The sequence below is a fragment of the Crinia signifera genome, chromosome 5, assembly GCF_055691185.1.
Source record: "Crinia signifera chromosome 5, ASM5569118v1, whole genome shotgun sequence".
Taxonomy (NCBI): Eukaryota; Metazoa; Chordata; class Amphibia; order Anura; family Myobatrachidae; genus Crinia; species Crinia signifera.
Window position 1 is genome coordinate 247,730,847 of NC_139221.1, and position 20,721 is coordinate 247,751,567.

Here is a 20,721-nt window from a genome sequence, read left to right on the forward strand (position 1 = left end):
AAATATGTGGGGCCCAAAGGATAACAACTCCCTGCTGGCTGAGCTGCACTATAACACAAGGAGTGAGGGATCACCCACATATTTTTTTACAGGTATTGAGCTTCACCCACCCAACTATCTATCTATCTAATGATTTACCATTTATCCACCCACCGCCCATTTATCTGTCTATCTAATGATTCACTATCTATACACCTACCCACCCAACACCCCACCCATTTGTCTACCTACCCATCTATCTATCTACAGATAATATGCTCAGTGAAAAAATATGTGGGGCCCAAAGGATAACAACTCCCTGCTGGCTGAGCTGCACTATAACACAAGGAGTGAGGGATCACCCACATATTTTTTTACAGGTATTGAGATTCACCCACCCAACTATCTATCTAATGATTTACCATTTATCCACCCACCCGCCCATTTATCTGTCTATCTAATGATTCACTAGCTATACACCTACCCACCCAACATCCCACCCATTTATCTACCTAACCATCTATCTATCCATATATCTATTTATCTATCTACAGTTAATGCGCTCAGTGAAAAAAATATGAGGGGCCCAAAGGATAACAACTCCCTGCTGGCTGAGCTGCATTATAACACAAGAAGTGAGGGATCACCCACATATTTTTTTACAGGTATTGAGCTTCACCCACCCACCTATCCATCTAATAATTTACCTTATATCTACCCACCCACCCACCCATTTATCTGTCTATCTAATGATTCACTATCTATACACCTACCCACCCAACATCCCACCCATTTATTTACCTAAACATCTATCTATCTATCCATATATCTATCTATCTATCTATCTACAGTTAATATGCTCAGTAAAAAAAAACAGAGGGGTCCCAAAGGATAACAATTCCCTGCTGGCCGAGCTGTACTTTTACACAAGGAGTGAGGGATCACCCACATATCTTTTACAGATATTGCACTTCAACCACCTAGCCATTTTCTATTTCATGATTTACCATCTACCTACCTACCCAGTTAAGGATCCCACCCTCCCTGCTGGTCAAGCTGCAACATTACAAAGGGAAGAAAGTTGCTGACTGAAAAAAAGTGGGTTACTGACTTCCCTCCCACCCCCATGTCCGTTAAGCTGCCTTAGCGGACAGTGGAGGAAGGTATCTGTTTATCTTTTACTCTTTCTATTTATCTCTACCTATCTCTATCTATTTAACTGTACACTAAGTAATCACAAAGTACAATAATAGAAGAGTTCATAGCTAGAAGTCCTATTTGTGAAGACCAAATGTATACCAAAAACATATTATCAGTAATTAATTTTCATTAATTACCTGACTTCGGTCTCCTGTTGCTGTGCTTAATCTTTGTTTTTTGACTTGAGGAGGATTCTGCAGTCCATGTCACTTCGCAGTAGTCAGCTGTTATGACCTCATCATATGTTTTATGGAGAATTCTCACCTAAAAAATGGAAATAGGCATGATAATATGTTCTCAGTATACATTGACCCTAAAGCCCTGTACACACTGGGAGTCTAGGGGCACCATCTATATAGTCAACTATATCTGTGGTTCCACTATTCACACTGAAAGAAATCTGTTACCGATATCATTCAATGATGTCCCAGTGACCTGCTGAACATGCGGGTCATAGGCTATATGGCCAAAGATGACCTGTATGTTCAGGTGAAGGGGCAGGAGGGTGGTCGTTATGGATGCGCGAGAGCACACATCATTAACTATATTGAGTATACATACTACAGATTTGTTTTAAAGAAAAGAGATCGCTCAAAAATGCCATTCTGAGCGATAACTTTTCCTTTTGAGAAGCGTTTATGGGGCTTTAGAAAAATGAGAGGGATCCCTCACCTCTTTATCCATGCCTCTACTTTATGAACTATTCTAGCTATGATTTGTCTATTTAATTAATAATTTACTATCTATCTACCTATCCACCCAATTTATCTGTCTATCCAATGATTTACTATCCATGTGCCTACACATCCATCTATCTATCTATCTACGGTTAGTGCGCTCAGTTAAAAAATATGTGGGTCCCAAAGGATTACTCCCTGCTGGCCGAGCTGCACTATTACACAAGGAGTGAGGGATCACCCAAATATATTTTTACAGCTATTGCACTTCTACCACACACCTATCTATCTAATGATTTAACATATATCTACCCACCCATTTATCTGTCTATCTAATGATTCACTATCTATCCACCTACCCAACCACCCTCCCATTTATCTACCTACGTATCTATCCACATTTAGTCTGCTCAGTGAAAACATATGTGGGTGCCAAAGGATAACAACTCCCTACTGGCCGAGCGGCACTATTACACAAGGAGTGAGGGATCCCCCACATATTTTTTTACAGGTATTGCGCTTCACCCACTCACCTATCTATCTAATGATTTACCATTTATCTACTCACCCACTCATTTATCTGTCTATCTAATTATTCACTATCTATCCGACCTACCCGACCACCCTCCCATTTATCTACCTACCTATCTATCTACCGTTATTGCGCTCAGTTAAAAAAATATGTGGGGCCCAAAGGATAACAACTCCCTGCTGGCTGAGCTGCACTATAACACAAGGAGTGAGGGATCACCCACATATTTTTTTACAGGTATTGAGCTTCACCCACCCAACTATCTATCTATCTAATGATTTACCATTTATCCACCCACCTGCCCATTTATCTGTCTATCTAATGATTCACTATCTATACACCTACCCACCCAACAACCCACCCATTTGTCTACCTACCCATCAATCTATCTACAGATAATATGCTCAATGAAAAAATATGTGGGGCCCAAACGATAACAACCTGCTGGCTGAGCTGCACTATAACACAATGAGTGAGGGATCCCCCACATATTTTTTTACAGGTATTGAGATCCCCCTGTGAGGGTACGAGTTCCTCAATCACTCAGACACCGAGCAGATGAAACCAGAAGAATGGTTTATTTTCCACAGCACGCACAAATAGACAATAAACAGTGGCAAAGGTAAATTGCAGAGTAGAAAGATATTCAGGTAGCAGGCCCAAACAGACAGTCCTTGTATAGTCACAGTCCCAGATCAGTTCCACAGGGCAAACTATCACTTGTCCACACAGCTGTGATAGCAGAAAACTGTATAAGTCCACAAAACACTGGCAACTCCACAGAAGCGAGGATGAGGCGTTCCACAAGACACAGGTAGAGCATACCTCTGAACCTTAAGACTGCGACTAACCTCCTTCCTCCTCTCTTCTCCTTCAGCTCTCATTCACATCTCTCCCCTCTCTTCCTGCAAACACCAACTTACATCCCAAAGGCACCCCTCTCCCCCTCCCTCAGGAATTCTTAACCCTTCCTATGCTGGGTGCAGTTGTATGAATATAACAGGGTCTCCTATTACCTGTCCAGGGGCTGATTAACTCACTCCCTTCATCTGGCTTTGAAGCTTGTGTATGTGAGGGATTTCACACCTTCATGTAAACAGATCTCTTCTCTGGAGAGTGACCCTGGTGTTATCCATCCTTAGCCTCTTGTTATTTGGGGGGGGAAGTGGATGTCTCTGCCACTACCTGTCTCTGTTACTAAACAGCCTATAAAGAGGTCCTTTGATCCCTGAACCAAAAACTATACACAAACTGAACAGATTCTAATCTAAGCATTTGGTCGCTTCTAGCCGGACCATTTGTCTCCACATACACAGTTACAATATTTAAGTAATACGCAATTGGGGCTTACATGAATAAAGTCCTGGGAAATACAGACATACATAGGGAACAATAGGGCTAAAATGTACATTAATTACTGTGGAGTAGAGGATGTCACAATTCACTTATCGCCAATGCAATTCCTTCACATTTCCTCCCCCACATTTTAGTCCATGTTCCTGGTGTCCTGGGTAATGGCAAGGGCTGGTCTCCTGGTGTTAGGTGGCACTGGGTCTGGTTCCTGCTGACGGGATAGGCCATCCGCGTTTCCATGATCTTTACCCTTTTTGTGCGAAATAGAGAAGTTGTACAGTTGTAGGGCTAAGCTCCACCTCAGTAACCGTCCATTGTCTCCAGCTGTACGTTGTAGAAAACTAAGGGGGTTATGATCTGTTACCACTGAAAACTCACGCCCATACACATAGGGCTGCAACTTCTTTAGTGCCCAGACGATGGCTAGGCACTCCTTTTCAATGGTGGCGTAGGCTATCTCGCGGGCAACTAGTTTTCGGGAAATAAAGGCAACTGGGTGCTCACACCCATCCTCCCCTATTTGACTTAGCACAGCTCCTATTCCACAAGCTGAAGCATCTGTTTGCACAATGAACCGCCGGCGGAAGTCAGGGGCGGCTAACACTGGGGACCGGGACAAGATGTCCTTAAGCTGGGAGAAAGCCTGCTCGCAGTCAGGGGTCCAGTCAATGTTTCGGGTGTACTTTTTGGTCGTTAGGTCAGTCAGTGGTTTGGCAATGGTGCTGTACTGAGGAACAAATTTACGATAGTACCCCGCTGTGCCCAGGAAGGCACGTACCTGTTTTTGGTTAGTGGGGTGAGGCCACTTCAGAATGGCCTCAATTTTTGCTGGTTCTGGACGAATACGGCCTCCCCCAACCCTGTGGCCAAGGTACAGCACCTCTGCCATCCCCATCTGACACTTATCCGGTCTGATTGTCAACCCTGCCTGGCTAATCTCTGCTAAAACCTGGGCTACATGCTGCAGATGATCCTCCCAGGTCTCACTAAAAATTGCTATATCATCCAGGTAGGCCTGGGCAAACTCCTGACACCCTGTCAGTATGCGATCTACTGTACGCTGGAAGGTGGCAGGGGCATTCTTCATCCCGAAGGGCATGTCAGTAAATTCAAAAAGCCCAAATGGGGTATTGAACGCTGACCTCTCCTGTGCCTCTCTGGTAAGGGGTATCTGCCAGTACCCCTTGCTAAGGTCCAGGGTGGACACATAGCGAGCCATCCCCAACCTGTCTAACAGCTCATCTACCCGGGGCATGGGGTATGCGTCTGTCACTGTCACCTCATTCAGCTTCCTATAGTCCACGCAGAAGCGTGTACTCCCATCCTTCTTGGGCACTAAGACCACGCTGGAGGCCCAGGGACTATTTGATGGCACAATGACCCCAAGCGCCAGCATTTCGTCTACCTCTTTTTTCATCATATTGAGCACCTCGGGATTCAGCCGATATGCTGGTTGCCTAATGGGCCGAGTTGCTCCGGTGTCGACATGATGGGCTGCTACATGAGTGCGTCCTGGCCTGCTAGTGAACTGAGGCCCCACTAGCTCCAAAACCTCCCTCATTTGTCGGTTCTGGGTTTCAGTTAACTGTGTGCCTATGGGCACGGCCTCCACCCCCACATCCTTCTTGGTTGCTGCCAGAATGTCAGGGATGGGGTCAGTCTCTGGGTCATCCATTGGTGGGCAGCAGATTGCCACAGCCCCTATTTCCCTGGTGACATATTTTTTTTAATCTATTTATGTGGTAGGTGCCCACCCGCTTCCCGGTTTGATCTAGGGCAATGATATAATCTACCTGCCCCTGTCGGTCCACTACAGTATATGGCCCTGCCCAGGTCGCCTGTAACTTGTGCTTTCGTACAGGTACCAGTACCATCACTTTCTGACCCACTTCCAACTCCCGTTCACGTGCATGCTGGTTGTAATACTTGCACTGCCTTCCCTGTGCCTCCAGCATATGGTCATGCGCAAGCTGCATTAGCCTTTGCAGTCTCTCCCTCATTTGGGCCACATATTCTAAGACCGGAACCTCCGGTTCCTGGAATGATCCTTCCCAGCTTTCCCTGACTAAGTCGAGAGGACCCCGGACCCTTCTGGCATATAGTAACTCAAAAGGGGAGAACCCGGTAGAATCTTGCCTTACTTCGCGGTATGCGAATAGAAGCTGTTGCAAGGATTTCTCCCAGTCTCCCCCCTCTGATTCAGCATATGCCCGTAGCAACTGCTTAAGGGTCGCATTAAATCGCTCACACAATCCGTTTGTTTGGGGGTGATAGGCAGTAGTGCGAAAGGGATGGACCCCAAATTTGGCCCATATGGTCTGCAGTAAGTCCCCTTGAAATTGCGCACCTTGGTCGGTGACCACTTCTTCGGGAAATCCCACACGACTAAAGATATCCATGAGAGCCTGGGCAATATGCTCAGCATCTATGGATGCCAGCGCCACCGCCTCTGGGTACCTAGTCGCATAGTCAACCACAGTCAGTATGTATTTCTTTCCTGTTCTGCTCGGTTTCTTAAAAGGCCCAACAATGTCCATGGCCACTCTCCTGAATGGCTCACTGATCACAGGCATGGGTTGTAGGGGGACACGACGTGGGGGTCCCCCGAGGCGTTGACAGACCCCACATGACTCTCTATACTGTCTTACCTCCTGGTTTATTCCTGGCCAGAAGAAGTGCCGCAGCAGTCGGGCCCGGGTTTTACGAATCCCTAAATGGCCTGCTGAGGGGATGTCATGGGCAAGTGCTAGCAATCGCGCACGGTACTGCTGGGGAACAATTAACTGTTTCCTAGGGACTTCGGGCTCTAATGGGTCTGCTTTTGCTGGCACCCTGTACAGTCTCCCCTCCTCCCACTGAATGCGATCCTCCTGAGTTCCCCAATCACTCCGTCCTGCTGCCCTGCGGAGGCTAGCTAGGGACGGATCTGTTTGTTGGGCTTCCCTAAATTCCACTCTATCTACCTCCCCCAGATTCACGTCACAGTCAAGCAAGTCTGGTACCATGTTACTCACCGGCGGTGGCTCAGGGGCTGTAGCAGTAATTCCTGGTGCTGGCGGGAGAGGGCCCTCAGGTGCTATCTCTCCAGCCTGTGACTGGCTCCGGGTGATAGCTCCCACGAAACAACTGGCCAATCCACCACCCAAATCATTTCCTAGAATAACATGGGTGGGGAGCCCTTCCAGAAGTCCCACGTTCACTTCCCCAGAGTCCTGACCCCAATCCAAGTGTACCCGGGCCATGGGGATGACAGTGATCTGCCCCCCTGCCATGGAGATCTTAATTTTCCGTTGCTTCAGTAGTTGGCAGGGGGGGATTAATTCTGGGCGGATAAGGGTGATGGAGGCACCCGAATCTCTTAACCCCTGCAGTTCCTTCCCATTAACTTTTACAGGCTGTAGATGTGGCTTCATGTTATCCGGGGTGGCTTTTCCAATAGCTGCTACCACCTCCACCTGGTATACTACTTCCTCCGCCTCTGGCGCATCAGGACAGTACTCCCCTCCCCCTCCCCCAAATGATGGTTCCTGGCACACAGCTACTCGAGGCAAGGCATGTCGGGCACCTGGAAATGGTCCTCTTCCCCGGGGGCAATCTCGGCGGACATGACCCACCTTGTCACAGTTGTAGCAGCGACGGGCTCCTGGTAGCTCGGGTCCCCAAGGCCGGGGGTTGGGGGGCTGTGGAGCTGGGCGTTGGGGGGCCGCCGGTAGATCCTGATCTGGCTGGGCCCGTCGGAGATTAGTCTTTTCCTCGATGTTGGCCCCTCTCCACCGAGGCCTGTTAGCTGTGAACTCGTCCGCTAGTTGTGCCGCTTTCTCGGGGGTGGTAGGGGTCCGATCTGCTACCCATTCTCTGATCTCAAGAGGCATCTTGTTCAGCAGCTGCTCCAAGATAAAAGCATTTTTAATATCTTTTACAGTAAGGGCCTGCTTCACGGACAGCCACTTATCACAGTTCCTCCGCAACAGGTTATTAAACTCTGTAAATGAAGAATCGCCTTTTCGGGTTATGGTGCGAAACTTCACACGGTATGATTCAGCAGTCACCGCATATCTAGCAAGCAGGACACTTCGTACCTCCTCATATACCAGCACCTGCTCTGGGCTCAGGGCATGGAATGCTTCCAGAGCCCTTCCTCTCAGACTGGGGAACAGAAATCGAGGCCACTCTGCTGCCTCAATTCCATGCAAAGTCATAACAGATTCAAACATCTGCAAATGGGTATCAATATCCGAACCGGCATCATCAAAAGGTGGGATGTCATTATATCTCAGCCTGGCCACCTGGCTTACTGATGCTGCCGTAGTGGGTATAGAGGACTGCAACCCCAATGCAGCTCCCAAAACTGAGGCTCCTTGTCCCAGAGCTGCCAGCAAGTCCTGCAACTGATCTGCATTTCCAACAGGCAGCGCAGCCCCTGAAGCATTTGTCCTGTTGGCCCCCTGCACCTCGTTCCGCTCTAGGACGGGGTCCTCATCATCCTCCTGTCCAGGGTGTTCTTGGTCCCATTGTGCCAGCTTTGCCATTAATGCTGCTCTGGTGTCCAATGCCTCAAACTCAATCTGCCTCGTACGGCACAGATCCTGCAGTTGATCCTTTTTGCTGTATCGGTAGCATAGTGGTGCTGGATCCATTCCCTGAGGTGTTTATGACTCGTTGCTCGAAGGTTGGTGTCTGAGTGGTCCCGCTGCTGCCGCCAAATGTGAGGGTACGAGTTCCTCAATCACTCAGACACCGAGCAGATGAAACCAGAAGAATGGTTTATTTTCCACAGCACGCACAAATAGACAATAAACAGTGGCAAAGGTAAATTGCAGAGTAGAAAGATATTCAGGTAGCAGGCCCAAACAGACAGTCCTTGTATAGTCACAGTCCCAGATCAGTTCCACAGGGCAAACTATCACTTGTCCACACAGCTGTGATAGCAGAAAACTGTATAAGTCCACAAAACACTGGCAACTCCACAGAAGCGAGGATGAGGCGTTCCACAAGACACAGGTAGAGCATACCTCTGAACCTTAAGACTGCGACTAACCTCCTTCCTCCTCTCTTCTCCTTCAGCTCTCATTCACATCTCTCCCCTCTCTTCCTGCAAACACCAACTTACATCCCAAAGGCACCCCTCTCCCCCTCCCTCAGGAATTCTTAACCCTTCCTATGCTGGGTGCAGTTGTATGAATATAACAGGGTCTCCTATTACCTGTCCAGGGGCTGATTAACTCACTCCCTTCATCTGGCTTTGAAGCTTGTGTATGTGAGGGATTTCACACCTTCATGTAAACAGATCTCTTCTCTGGAGAGTGACCCTGGTGTTATCCATCCTTAGCCTCTTGTTATTTGGGGGGGGAAGTGGATGTCTCTGCCACTACCTGTCTCTGTTACTAAACAGCCTATAAAGAGGTCCTTTGATCCCTGAACCAAAAACTATACACAAACTGAACAGATTCTAATCTAAGCATTTGGTCGCTTCTAGCCGGACCATTTGTCTCCACATACACAGTTACAATATTTAAGTAATACGCAATTGGGGCTTACATGAATAAAGTCCTGGGAAATACAGACATACATAGGGAACAATAGGGCTAAAATGTACATTAATTACTGTGGAGTAGAGGATGTCACAATTCACTTATCGCCAATGCAATTCCTTCACACCCCCCACCCAACTATCTATCTAATGATTTACCATTTATCCACCCACCCGCCCATTTATCTGTCTATCTAATGATTCACTATCTATACACCTACCTACCCAACATCCCACCCATTTATTTACCTAAACATCTATCTATCTATCTATCTACAGTTAATGCACTCAGTGAAAAAATATGTGGGGCCCAAAGGATAACAACTCCCTGCTGGCTGGGCTGCACTATAACACAAGGAGTGACGGATCACCCACATATTTTTTTACAGGTATTGAGCTTCACCCACCCAACTATCTATCTATCTAATGATTTACCATTTATCCACCCACCGCCCATTTATCTGTCTATCTAATGATTCACTATCTATACACCTACCCACCCAACACCCCACCCATTTGTCTACCTACCCATCTATCTATCTACAGATAATATGCTCAGTGAAAAAATATGTGGGGCCCAAAGGATAACAACTCCCTGCTGGCTGAGCTGCACTATAACACAAGGAGTGAGGGATCACCCACATATTTTTTTACAGGTATTGAGATTCACCCACCCAACTATCTATCTAATGATTTACCATTTATCCACCCACCCGCCCATTTATCTGTCTATCTAATGAATCACTAGCTATACACCTACCCACCCAACATCCCACCCATTTATCTACCTAACCATCTATCTATCCATATATCTATTTATCTATCTACAGTTAATGCGCTCAGTGAAAAAATATGAGGGGCCCAAAGGATAACAACTCCCTGCTGGCTGAGCTGCACTATAACACAAGGAGTGAGGGATCACCCACATATTTTTTTTACAGGTATTGAGCTTCACCCACCCACCTATCTATCTAATAATTTACCTTTTATCTACCCACCCACCCATTTATCTGTCTATCTAATGATTCACTATCTATACACCTACCCACCCAACAACCCACCCATTTGTCTACCTACCCATCTATCTATCTACAGATAATATGCTCAGTGAAAAAATATCTGGGGCCCAAAGGATAACAACTCCCTGCTGGCTGAGCTGCACTATAACACAAGGAGTGAGGGATCACCCACATATTTTTTTACAGGTATTGCGCTTCACCCACTCACCTATCTATCTAATGATTTACCATTTATCTACTCACCCACCCATTTATCTGTCTGTCTGTCTAATGATTCACTATCTATCCAACCTACCCAACCATCCTCCCATTTATCTACCTACCTATCTATCTACAGTTAGTGCGCTCAGTGAAAAAATATGTGGGGCCCAAAGGATAACAACTCCCTGCTGGCTGAGCTGCACTATAACACAAGGAGTGACGGATCACCCACATATTTTTTTACAGGTATTGAGATTCACCCACCCAACTATCTATCTAATGATTTACCATTTATCCACCCACCCGCCCATTTATCTGTCTATCTAATGATTCACTAGCTATACACCTACCCACCCAACATCCCACCCATTTATCTACCTAACCATCTATCTATCCATATATCTATTTATCTATCTACAGTTAATGCGCTCAGTGAAAAAAATATGAGGGGCCCAAAGGATAACAACTCCCTGCTGGCTGAGCTGCACTATAACACAAGAAGTGAGGGATCACCCACATATTTTTTTACAGGTATTGAGCTTCACCCACCCACCTATCCATCTAATAATTTACCTTATATCTACCCACCCACCCACCCATTTATCTGTCTATCTAATGATTCACTATCTATACACCTACCCACCCAACATCCCACCCATTTATTTACCTAAACATCTATCTATCTATCCATATATCTATCTATCTATCTACAGTTAATATGCTCAGTAAAAAAAAACAGAGGGGTCCCAAAGGATAACAATTCCCTGCTGGCCGAGCTGTACTTTTACACAAGGAGTGAGGGATCACCCACATATCTTTTACAGATATTGCACTTCAACCACCTAGCCATTTTCTATTTCATGATTTACCATCTACCTACCCAGTTAAGGATCCCACCCTCCCTGCTGGTCAAGCTGCAACATTACAAAGGGAAGAAAGTTGCTGACTGAAAAAAAGTGGGTTACTGACTTCCCTCCCACCCCCATGTCCGTTAAGCTGCCTTAGCGGACAGTGGAGGAAGGTATCAGTTTATCTTTTACTCTTTCTATTTATCTCTACCTATCTCTATCTATTTAACTGTACACTAAGTAATCACAAAGTACAATAATAGAAGAGTTCATAGCTAGAAGTCCTATTTGTGAAGACCAAATGTATACCAAAAACATATTATCAGTAATTAATTTTCATTAATTACCTGACTTCGGTCTCCTGTTGCTGTGCTTAATCTTTGTTTTTTGACTTGAGGAGGATTCTGCAGTCCATGTCACTTCGCAGTAGTCAGCTGTTATGACCTCATCATATGTTTTATGGAGAATTCTCACCTAAAAAATGGAAATAGGCATGATAATATGTTCTCAGTATACATTGACCCTAAAGCCCTGTACACACTGGGAGTCTAGGGGCACCATCTATATAGTCAACTATATCTGTGGTTCCACTATTCACACTGAAAGAAATCTGTTACCGATATCATTCAATGATGTCCCAGTGACCTGCTGAACATGCGGGTCATAGGCTATATGGCCAAAGATGACCTGTATGTTCAGGTGAAGGGGCAGGAGGGTGGTCGTTATGGATGCGCGAGAGCACACATCATTAACTATATTGAGTATACATACTACAGATTTGTTTTAAAGAAAAGAGATCGCTCAAAAATGCCATTCTGAGCGATAACTTTTCCTTTTGAGTAGCGTTTATGGGGCTTTAGAAAAATGAGAGGGATCCCTCACCTCTTTATCCATGCCTCTACTTTATGAACTATTCTAGCTATGATTTGTCTATTTAATTAATAATTTACCATCTATCTACCTATCCACCCAATTTATCTGTCTATCCAATGATTTACTATCCATGTGCCTACACATCCATCTATCTATCTATCTATCTACGGTTAGTGCGCTCAGTTAAAAAATATGTGGGTCCCAAAGGATAACTCCCTGCTGGCCGAGCTGCACTATTACACAAGGAGTGAGGGATCACCCAAATATATTTTTACAGCTATTGCACTTCTACCACACACCTATCTATCTAATGATTTAACATATATCTACCCACCCATTTATCTGTCTATCTAATGATTCACTATCTATCCACCTACCCAACCACCCTCCCATTTATCTACCTACGTATCTATCCACATTTAGTCTGCTCAGTGAAAACATATGTGGGTGCCAAAGGATAACAACTCCCTACTGGCCGAGCGGCACTATTACACAAGGAGTGAGGGATCCCCCACATATTTTTTTACAGGTATTGCGCTTCACCCACTCACCTATCTATCTAATGATTTACCATTTATCTACTCACCCACCCATTTATCTGTCTATCTAATTATTCACTATCTATCCGACCTACCCGACCACCCTCCCATTTATCTACCTACCTATCTATCTACCGTTAGTGCGCTCAGTTAAAAAAATATGTGAGGCCCAAAGGATAACAACTCCCTGCTGGCTGGGCTGCACTATAACACAAGGAGTGAGGGATCACCCACATATTTTTTTACAGGTATTGAGCTTCACCCACCCAACTATCTATCTATCTATCTATCTAATGATTTACCATTTATCCACCCACCCGCCCATTTATCTGTCTATCTAATGATTCACTATCTATACACCTACCCACCCAACAATCCACCCATTTGTCTACCTACCCATCAATCTATCTACAGATAATATGCTCAGTGAAAAAATATGTGGGGCCCAAACGATAACAACCTGCTGGCTGAGCAGCACTATAACACAATGAGTGAGGGATCCCCCACATATTTTTTTACAGGTATTGAGATCCCCCCACCCAACTATCTATCTAATGATTTACCATTTATCCACCCACCCGCCCATTTATCTGTCTATCTAATGATTCACTATCTATACACCTACCTACCCAACATCCCACCCATTTATTTACCTAAACATCTATCTATCTATCTATCTACAGTTAATGCACTCAGTGAAAAAATATGTGGGGCCCAAAGGATAACAACTCCCTGCTGGCTGAGCTGCACTATAACACAAGGAGTGAGGGATCACCCACATATTTTTTTACAGGTATTGAGCTTCACCCACCCAACTATCTATCTAATGATTTACCATTTATCCACCCACCGCCCATTTATCTGTCTATCTAATGATTCACTATCTATACACCTACCCACCCAACACCCCACCCATTTGTCTACCTACCCATCTATCTATCTACAGATAATATGCTCAGTGAAAAAATATGTGGGGCCCAAAGGATAACAACTCCCTGCTGGCTGAGCTGCACTATAACACAAGGAGTGAGGGATCACCCACATATTTTTTTACAGGTATTGAGATTCACCCACCCAACTATCTATCTAATGATTTACCATTTATCCACCCACCCGCCCATTTATCTGTCTATCTAATGATTCACTAGCTATACACCTACCCACCCAACATCCCACCCATTTATCTACCTAACCATCTATCTATCCATATATCTATTTATCTATCTACAGTTAATGCGCTCAGTGAAAAAAATATGAGGGGCCCAAAGGATAACAACTCCCTGCTGGCTGAGCTGCATTATAACACAAGAAGTGAGGGATCACCCACATATTTTTTTACAGGTATTGAGCTTCACCCACCCACCTATCCATCTAATAATTTACCTTATATCTACCCACCCACCCACCCATTTATCTGTCTATCTAATGATTCACTATCTATACACCTACCCACCCAACATCCCACCCATTTATTTACCTAAACATCTATCTATCTATCCATATATCTATCTATCTATCTATCTATCTACAGTTAATATGCTCAGTAAAAAAAAACAGAGGGGTCCCAAAGGATAACAATTCCCTGCTGGCCGAGCTGTACTTTTACACAAGGAGTGAGGGATCACCAACATATCTTTTACAGATATTGCACTTCAACCACCTAGCCATTTTCTATTTCATGATTTACCATCTACCTACCTACCCAGTTAAGGATCCCACCCTCCCTGCTGGTCAAGCTGCAACATTACAAAGGGAAGAAAGTTGCTGACTGAAAAAAAGTGGGTTACTGACTTCCCTCCCACCCCCATGTCCGTTAAGCTGCCTTAGCGGACAGTGGAGGAAGGTATCTGTTTATCTTTTACTCTTTCTATTTATCTCTACCTATCTCTATCTATTTAACTGTACACTAAGTAATCACAAAGTACAATAATAGAAGAGTTCATAGCTAGAAGTCCTATTTGTGAAGACCAAATGTATACCAAAAACATATTATCAGTAATTAATTTTCATTAATTACCTGACTTCGGTCTCCTGTTGCTGTGCTTAATCTTTGTTTTTTGACTTGAGGAGGATTCTGCAGTCCATGTCACTTCGCAGTAGTCAGCTGTTATGACCTCATCATATGTTTTATGGAGAATTCTCACCTAAAAAATGGAAATAGGCATGATAATATGTTCTCAGTATACATTGACCCTAAAGCCCTGTACACACTGGGAGTCTAGGGGCACCATCTATATAGTCAACTATATCTGTGGTTCCACTATTCACACTGAAAGAAATCTGTTACCGATATCATTCAATGATGTCCCAGTGACCTGCTGAACATGCGGGTCATAGGCTATATGGCCAAAGATGACCTGTATGTTCAGGTGAAGGGGCAGGAGGGTGGTCGTTATGGATGCGCGAGAGCACACATCATTAACTATATTGAGTATACATACTACAGATTTGTTTTAAAGAAAAGAGATCGCTCAAAAATGCCATTCTGAGCGATAACTTTTCCTTTTGAGTAGCGTTTATGGGGCTTTAGAAAAATGAGAGGGATCCCTCACCTCTTTATCCATGCCTCTACTTTATGAACTATTCTAGCTATGATTTGTCTATTTAATTAATAATTTACCATCTATCTACCTATCCACCCAATTTATCTGTCTATCCAATGATTTACTATCCATGTGCCTACACATCCATCTATCTATCTATCTACGGTTAGTGCGCTCAGTTAAAAAATATGTGGGTCCCAAAGGATAACTCTCTGCTGGCCGAGCTGCACTATTACACAAGGAGTGAGGGATCACCCAAATATATTTTTACAGCTATTGCACTTCTACCACACACCTATCTATCTAATGATTTAACATATATCTACCCACCCATTTATCTGTCTATCTAATGATTCACTATCTATCCACCTACCCAACCACCCTCCCATTTATCTACCTACGTATCTATCCACATTTAGTCTGCTCAGTGAAAACATATGTGGGTGCCAAAGGATAACAACTCCCTACTGGCCGAGCGGCACTATTACACAAGGAGTGAGGGATCCCCCACATATTTTTTTACAGGTATTGCGCTTCACCCACTCACCTATCTATCTAATGATTTACCATTTATCTACTCACCCACCCATTTATCTGTCTATCTAATTATTCACTATCTATCCGACCTACCCGACCACCCTCCCATTTATCTACCTACCTATCTATCTACCGTTAGTGCACTCAGTTAAAAAAATATGTGGGGCCCAAAGGATAACAACTCCCTGCTGGCTGAGCTGCACTATAACACAAGGAGTGAGGGATCACCCACATATTTTTTTACAGGTATTGAGCTTCACCCACCCAACTATCTATCTATCTATCTATCTAATGATTTACCATTTATCCACCCACCCGCCCATTTATCTGTCTATCTAATGATTCACTATCTATACACCTACCCACCCAACAATCCACCCATTTGTCTACCTACCCATCAATCTATCTACAGATAATATGCTCAGTGAAAAAATATGTGGGGCCCAAACGATAACAACCTGCTGGCTGAGCAGCACTATAACACAATGAGTGAGGGATCCCCCACATATTTTTTTACAGGTATTGAGATCCCCCCACCCAACTATCTATCTAATGATTTACCATTTATCCACCCACCCGCCCATTTATCTGTCTATCTAATGATTCACTATCTATACACCTACCTACCCAACATCCCACCCATTTATTTACCTAAACATCTATCTATCTATCTATCTATCTACAGTTAATGCACTCAGTGAAAAAATATGTGGGGCCCAAAGGATAACAACTCCCTGCTGGCTGAGCTGCACTATAACACAAGGAGTGAGGGATCACCCACATATTTTTTTACAGGTATTGAGCTTCACCCACCCAACTATCTATCTATCTAATGATTTACCATTTATCCACCCACCGCCCATTTATCTGTCTATCTAATGATTCACTATCTATACACCTTCCCACCCAACACCCCACCCATTTGTCTACCTACCCATCTATCTATCTACAGATAATATGCTCAGTGAAAAAATATGTGGGGCCCAAAGGATAACAACTCCCTGCTGGCTGAGCTGCACTATAACACAAGGAGTGAGGGATCACCCACATATTTTTTTACAGGTATTGAGATTCACCCACCCAACTATCTATCTAACGATTTACCATTTATCCACCCACCCGCCCATTTATCTGTCTATCTAATGATTCACTAGCTATACACCTACCCACCCAACATCCCACCCATTTATCTACCTAACCATCTATCTATCCATATATCTATTTATCTATCTACAGTTAATGCGCTCAGTGAAAAAATATGAGGGGCCCAAAGGATAACAACTCCCTGCTGGCTGAGCTGCACTATAACACAAGAAGTGAGGGATCACCCACATATTTTTTTACAGGTATTGAGCTTCACCCACCCACCTATCTATCTAATAATTTACCTTTTATCTACCCACCCACCCATTTATCTGTCTATCTAATGATTCACTATCTATACACCTACCCACCCAACAACCCACCCATTTGTCTACCTACCCATCTATCTATCTACAGATAATATGCTCAGTGAAAAAATATCTGGGGCCCAAAGGATTACAACTCCCTGCTGGCTGAGCTGCACTATAACACAAGGAGTGAGGGATCACCCACATATTTTTTTACAGGTATTGCGCTTCACCCACTCACCTATCTATCTAATGATTTACCATTTATCTACTCACCCACCCATTTATCTGTCTGTCTGTCTAATGATTCACTATCTATCCAACCTACCCAACCACCCTCCCATTTATCTACCTACCTATCTATCTACAGTTAGTGCGCTCAGTGAAAAAATATGTGGGGCCCAAAGGATAACAACTCCCTGCTGGCTGAGCTGCACTATAACACAAGGAGTGAGGGATCACCCACATATTTTTTTACAGGTATTGAGATTCACCCACCCAACTATCTATCTAATGATTTACCATTTATCCACCCACCCGCCCATTTATCTGTCTATCTAATGATTCACTAGCTATACACCTACCCACCCAACATCCCACCCATTTATCTACCTAACCATCTATCTATCCATATATCTATTTATCTATCTACAGTTAATGCGCTCAGTGAAAAAAATATGAGGGGCCCAAAGGATAACAACTCCCTGCTGGCTGAGCTGCACTATAACACAAGAAGTGAGGGATAACCCACATATTTTTTTACAGGTATTGAGCTTCACCCACCCACCTATCCATCTAATAATTTACCTTTTATCTACCCACCCACCCATTTATCTGTCTATCTAATGATTCACTATCTATACACCTACCCACCCAACATCCCACCCATTTATTTACCTAAACATCTATCTATCTATCCATATATCTATCTATCTATCTATCTACAGCTAATATGCTCAGTAAAAAAAAAAAGGGGTCCCAAAGGATAACAATTCCCTGCTGGCCGAGCTGTACTTTTACACAAGGAGTGAGGGATCACCCACATATCTTTTACAGATATTGCACTTCAACCACCTAGCCATTTTCTATTTCATGATTTACCATCTACCTACCTACCCAGTTAAGGATCCCACCCTCCCTGCTGGTCAAGCTGCAACATTACAAAGGGAAGAAAGTTGCTGACTGAAAAAAAGTGGGTTACTGACTTCCCTCCCACCCCCATGTCCGTTAAGCTGCCTTAGCGGACAGTGGAGGAAGGTATCAGTTTATCTTTTACTCTTTCTATTTATCTCTACCTATCTCTATCTATTTAACTGTACACTAAGTAATCACAAAGTACAATAATAGAAGAGTTCATAGCTAGAAGTCCTATTTGTGAAGACCAAATGTATACCAAAAACATATTATCAGTAATTAATTTTCATTAATTACCTGACTTTGGTCTCCTGTTGCTGTGCTTAATCTTTGTTTTTTGACTTGAGGAGGATTCTGCAGTCCAGGTCACTTTGCAGTAGTCAGCTGTTATGACCTCATCACATGTTTTATGGAGAATTCTCACCTAAAAAATGGAAATAGGCATGATAATATGTTCTCAGTATACATTGACCCTAAAGCCCTGTACACACTGGGAGTCTAGGGGCACCATCTATATAGTCAACTATATCTGTGGTTCCACTATTCACACTGAAAGAAATCTGTTACCGATATCATTCAATGATGTCCCAGTGACCTGCTGAACATGCGGGTCATAGGCTATATGGCCAAAGATGACCTGTATGTTCAGGTGAAGGGGCAGGAGGGTGGTCGTTAGAAAAATGAGAGGGATCCCTCACCTCTTTATCCATGCCTCTACTTTATGAACTATTCTAGCTATGATTTGTCTATTTAATTAATAATTTACAATCTATCTACCTATCCACCCAATTTATCTGTCTATCCAATGATTTACTATCCATGTGCCTACACATCCATCTATCTATCTATCTATCTACGGTTAGTGCGCTCAGTTAAAAAATATGTGGGTCCCAAAGGATAACTCCCTGCTGGCCGAGCTGCACTATTACACAAGGAGTGAGGGATCACCCAAATATATTTTTACAGCTATTGCACTTCTACCACCCACCTATCTATCTAATGATTTAACATATATCTACCCACCCATTTATCTATCTAATGATTCACTATCTATCCACCTACCCAACCACCCTCCCATTTATCTACCTACCTATCTATCTGTCTATCCACATTTAGTTTGCTCAGTGAAAAAATATGTGGGTGCCAAAGGATAACAATTCCCTGCTGGCCGAGCTGCACTATTACACAAGGAGTGAGGTATCACCCACATATTCTTTTACAGTTATTGAAATCCACCCACCAAACTATCAATAAATCTAATGATTTAACATTTATCCACCCAACCGCCCAGTTATCTGTCTATCTAATGATTCACTATCTATACACCTACCCACCCATTTGTCTACCTACCCATTTATCTATCTACAGATAATGTGCTCAGTGAAAAAATATGTGGGGCCCAAAGGATAACAACTCCCTGCTGGCTAAGCTGCACTATAACACAAGGAGTGAGGGATCATCCACATTTTTTTTACAGGTATTGCGCTTCACCCACTCACCTATCTATCTAATAATTTACCATTTATCTACTCACCCACCCATTTATCTGTCTATCTAATGATTCACTATCTATCCGACCTACCCAACCACCCTCCCATTTATCTACCTACCTATCTATCTATCTACCGTTAGTGCGCTCAGTGAAAAAAATATGTGGGGCCCAAAGGATAACAACTCCCTGCTGGCTGAGCTGCACTATAACACAAGGAGTGAGGGATCACCCACATATTTTTTTACAGGTATTGAGATCCCCCCACCCAACTATCTATCTAATGATTTACCATTTATCCACCGACCCGCCCATTTATCTGTCTATCTAATGATTCACTATCTATACACCTACCCACCCAACATCCCACCCATTTATTTACCTAAACATCTATCTGTCTATCTACAGTTAATGCACTCAGTGAAAAAATATGTGGGGCCCAAAGGATAACAACTCCCTGCTGGCTGAGCTGCACTATAACACAAGGAGTGAGGGATCACCCACATATTTTTTTACAGGTATTGAGCTTCACCCACCCATCTATCTATCTATCTATCTATCTATCTATCTATCTATCTATCTAATGATTTACCATTTATCCACCCACCGCCCATTTATCTGTCTATCTAATGATTCACTATCTATACACCTACCCACCCAACAACCCACCCATTTGTCTACCTACCCATCTATCTATCTAAAGATAATATGCTCAGTGAAAAAATATGTGGGGCCCAAAGGATAACAACTCCCTGCTGGCTGAGCTGCACTATAACACAATGAGTGAGGGATCACCCACATATTTTTTTACAGGTATTGAGATTCACCCACCCAACTATCTATCTAATGATTTACCATTTATCCACCCACCCGCCC

The 20,721-nt window shown here is 43.8% G+C and overlaps 1 long non-coding RNA gene across 1 annotated transcript; it reads right to left on the reverse strand.

The window, feature by feature from the left end:
* Window positions 1–11,690: 11,690 nt before the first annotated feature.
* Window positions 11,691–18,776, reverse strand: LOC146079673 (uncharacterized). Its single transcript, XR_014474690.1, has 3 exons — window positions 18,654–18,776; window positions 14,769–14,895; window positions 11,691–11,813 (listed from the first exon to the last, which is right to left on the reverse strand). It is a non-coding gene; the product is annotated as an uncharacterized LOC146079673 (long non-coding RNA).
* Window positions 18,777–20,721: the final 1,945 nt, after the last annotated feature.